Source organism: Pteropus medius, unplaced genomic scaffold (genome assembly GCF_902729225.1).
Source record: "Pteropus medius unplaced genomic scaffold, Ma_sr-lr_union100, whole genome shotgun sequence".
NCBI lineage: Eukaryota > Metazoa > Chordata > Mammalia > Chiroptera > Pteropodidae > Pteropus > Pteropus medius.
The window spans coordinates 13,547,969-13,552,380 of record NW_024349804.1 but is presented as its reverse complement, the minus strand read 5'-3'; positions in this window follow the sequence as shown (position 1 = coordinate 13,552,380).

Below are 4,412 nucleotides of genomic sequence, written 5' to 3'. Positions count from 1 at the left end.
GCCCCTGCTCTCTGTCCTAAGCCGCCTTCTCTTCACCTCCTCCCGGAGCGAAGGGCACAGTGCCAGCCTCACGGGCCACGCCTGGGCTTCCTGCTGCCACGGCCACTCTGCAGCCACGAGGCGTGACTTCCCCGCACTTGCTCCCTCCCAGGATCCACGTACGTGGATTTTCTGCTGTGATTGAAACGATATCTGGAACGAGGCATCTAATGACTCCTCTTTCCTAGAAATTGAATGATAACACGCCCTGTCGATATAGACCTCTGTGACAGTCGAGCGCGGTTTCCCAGGGCAATCCCTGTGAGCGCTGCGGCGAAGAGAACTTTGGTTTTAAAATAGTTTCTCTAAGAATAATAGCGGAGCCTGATGCCATCTACTTAATCTTTTGTTCTGCTCCGTTTTGGAAAGTATCTTTGTACTGCTGTGTTCTTGCATAATAATAGCTCACAATTCCAGCTCACCTGAGCAGGAGCCTACCTAATTAGAACTTTTAAAGCTGGGAAGGCCTTAAGAAAATCAGAGCCAAGTCACTCATTCGGAGGGGTAAACGGAGGCCCGAGACGTGGCAAAGCACCCAAGGGCACGGGGCATCAGATCAGGATGAGGCCCCGGAGCTCGAGAGTCACCGGGGCAGTGGCACGTCGTGGATGTTTGTCACATGACCCGTGCGAATAAGCATGTGTGTGAGTGGCCATTTGACGTGCACATTTGCTCACAGTGCTCGTTTAGGGAGGCTTTGTCCTGTCCCGAGCAAATTTGATTCCCCCCGTTTGCTAGACGAGGCAGCCCAAGGTCTGAGGGGAGCCAGCAGCAGGGCGGGAGGGGCCTCCGTTTGCTGCCCGCCCCCAGCCCCGCTCGGCGCCAGGCTCTGCGGGCGTCCCAGGCTCAGTGTGGTGGTTTGTGGCTGTGCGAGTCCATGGCCTGTCTCGCTGCCTCAGTGACTCCCAGACACAAGGTCTGACAGCTTCGTATTCCACTCTGTGCAGCCGGGCTCCGATGACATGCTAAAGCCGGACCCACGGGGCCAGCCCAGCAGGCTGGGGGCGGGGCTCCAGGAAGCCTGCGGCCTGGAGGCGCCGACAGGTGTCGAGGTGTTGGACCTCTGCGCTGGCTCCCTGCTCCCTCCGAGGCCCACAAGCTGCGTGGCTTGGAGTAGCAGAAGTTTACTCTCCCTCAGGGCTGCAGGCTGCAAGTCTGAGGTCAGGGTGCTGGCAGGGCCGCCTAGCTGGGGCCTGGGGGAGGCGACTTCCTGCCTCTGCCAGGCCCTGCTGGGCTAGTGGCCGCATCACTCTGACCTCTTCCCGCGGCCTCCTCCCGTGCGGCTGTGTCCTTTTCTCTCCTTATAAGGACACTGGCCGGTTGAGAGAGGGCACACCCACCCCGGCATGACCTCATCCAGCTCAGCTGCAAAGACCCTGCTTCTGGATAAGTCGTCCTCGTGGATTCTGGGGTTAAGACATGGGCGCACCTCTCTGGGGGGACGAAATTCAACGCGGCACAGCCACACGGCTGCTTTCCTTCTTGTTCAGGCGCCATCAGGAAGCAGTTAGGGTACCCCGCACGAGAGCTCGGATCTCTGTCCTCCGGTGTGAGAACTGGTGGGGCGGGGCCCAGCGGCAGCCGCCCCCTTCACAAGTCCCCGCAGCCAAGCTCAACGGGCTCACCCCAGCCCAGCCCAGCCGTCCTCCTGCCTGGGCACTGGGGACGCTGTGGTGTTGGGGCCCTTGATGGGGCCCACCGGTTCTCAGTTAGGAGTGATTTTGCCCCCAGGGGACATCTATGGATATAAGAGGACATTTTCGGTTGTCACGACGGGCGTGGCTGCCCTTGGCGTTAGTGGGTAGAGGCCACGGATGCCGCTGTGCCTCTTGCATTTCACGGGACGGCCTCGCAACGAGTCAGTCCCGGCCAGGTCCGGACGCGTGTGCCCAGGCCTCCCATTGCCCTGCTACACCTGGCGGACCACGCCCCACTGTGCGGACGGGGGCTTGATGGCAGCAGCCAGAGCCGCTCTGTTTTGGGGTCACCTTGTTACAGCAGCATCACCGGTACCCTGACTTAGAATCCAAGCTTAGGCCAGTCCTGTTCGCTCCCAGGATGAATTTCTGTTTTCATCAGAGCCTTTCTGGGAAGGGAAAACACGAGAAGAAAACAATAGATCTCGAGGAGTTCGAGCCCACAGGGTCCAGGTTCCAGCACAAACATTCCAGGGCTCCGGGCGGGGCCAGGCTGCCTCCCTGCCTCGTGGGGACACTCCGGAGCCAGGGCCAGCACGGGAAGTCGGCCAAGCTTCGCAGGGTCAGGGCGAACGTTCTTAGCTTATTTTCTCAAACTCGTCAAAGGTTCTTCTGCATTTTCCTATCTGAAAAAAGACCAAAGCCAAACAAAAGGAAAAAAAAAAAATCTCTCTCAAGCACGTGTCTGCTACAGTCAGATTCACAAATCGTGGGCAGGAAGTTGCTCTAATTTATTTAACCCTTCCCTCCAGGCATGTTCTGGATGCTAGGGGGAGACAATTCGAAGGCAGGGTCAGGCCTCAGGCTGGAGAGGGCCGCCTTGGCCAGCAGGCCGAAGCCGCCCGCAGCGCCGGCTTGAGGCACCAGCCCGGGCCTCCTCCGCCTGCACGGAGCAGGCGGCGCCCAGGCGTCCGGACCCTCTGGATCTGCGTCGCTCGTTCTCCCGTTCTGAGCGCGTCTGGTGCTCGGCGACCCAGAAGGCAGCACGGCCGGGCGGAGAGCACGTGCATCAGGTGGGAAGTCGGCGGGGCAGCCCTGGGCCTCGACCTCTCCACCCCACCGCAAAGCGGGAGTAAGGATACCTTCCCGTGGAGGGGAGTCTAACGAAGCCAGCCTTATTCCCCGGCTCACTCTCCATGCGAGGCGCTGGGGTGGGGCGCTGATGAGCACCAGGGCCCCATCCGCAACCAGCTTCAGGGGACATGGCAGCCCCAGCAGAGGGACAGATGCGGTTACCTGGGGGGTCCCCAGGGAGGCCACTTTCGGGGAGCGAAGCCTCTGGCATTGAGCTAGGGGCCTCCAGGGGGGTCTTTGTTAGACAGCTGGTCACCTCGGAGGTGTCTGCCACCAGCAGTGAGGCCAAACAGGGTAGGGGCCTGAGCCAGGGCCCCAAACTGCCAGAAGGCTCCTTGGGGACCTGGCAGCCACATCTTCCGAAAACTCCATTTTCTCATCTATCTGCAAAGTGGGGGTGTTAATAGCACCTGACTCTCAGAGGTCCCTTGAGGGTAAAACGAGAAGCTTTCAAATCTGCTGAAGGTCCTGACAGCTCCCTGCAGGTCTCCAGAGAGAGCCCAGAAAAAGGGCCCGGCCCCAGCAGGAAGTGGCCGGGTCCAAGCAGATCATGTGCCAACCCCACGGCCACATCTGGGGCTCTGGTTGGCAGGAAGGGGAAGCTTCCAGAAAGCAAGCTGCTTGGCCAAGGACGTCTCCCCTCCAGTGTCAATGCCCGGTGCAGAAGCCAGCTCGGGCCCCTCCTGTGGCCGCGCACTTCTCTCTAGAAAGACAGCTTAGAGCACCTCAACTGCAGCCATGAGGCTGCCTTCTCTGTGTCCCCAAGGCCAGAACAGAGCCTGGCACAAGGGGCACACCAGAACCGTGTGCTCGAAGTCCAAAGTCACCAGAACTATCCTAGGATGAAGTGGGCTGCTGAGAAAGGAGCGAGCCCCCCGGCCCAGGGTGTGCAAGCAGAGGCTGGGGACGGGCCTGGACGGGCGTCACAAAGTGGACTCCATCAGCCAGGATACAAGATATCAGTGATTGTCACAATCATAACATCAACTATGTCACCGTGGAGCTCAATAAGTACCGGCAATGCTAAGATCTTAGATCTTTTTTATTAGAATTTTTTATTTGCCAAACTCTCTCACGCTGTCAGAACAAGTTAAACAGTACGGCGACATATGAAGAAAAATCTCACGTCAGCCTTCCTCCAAGGCCTGCCTCCCTCCCACGAGCTGAGTCCCCAGGGCTGACAGGCGAAGGTGTTAGCCTTCCAGGCACCTGACAGAGAGAAGCCCAGTTAATTCTTCAGGGAAGTAAAGCCATGGGCCCGGGGGCCCCACATGGATGGAGGCTGCAGGCCGGCGGGGTTTGAGTTGCATCTCCAAGGTCTTCTTGGGGTCCCAGGTTGCCCGGCTCAGCCTGCTCCTCTCCTGGTGGCTCCTGCCAGCCTGCAGGACACACACACCCAGTAGGACCTGAGTCTTGAGCCTCAATTCGCAGGTGGGGAAACTGAGGCTTGGAGAGGGCAGGTGACTTGTCTGGTCACACACTGACTCAATGGCCGAGAAAGGCAATGATGGCGATCCCTCGTGTCTAGAATTCGGCAGTTTATGATGTTCCATTGCATCTACTTCACCCACCCTCCTACTTCATCCACCTATCCATCCATCC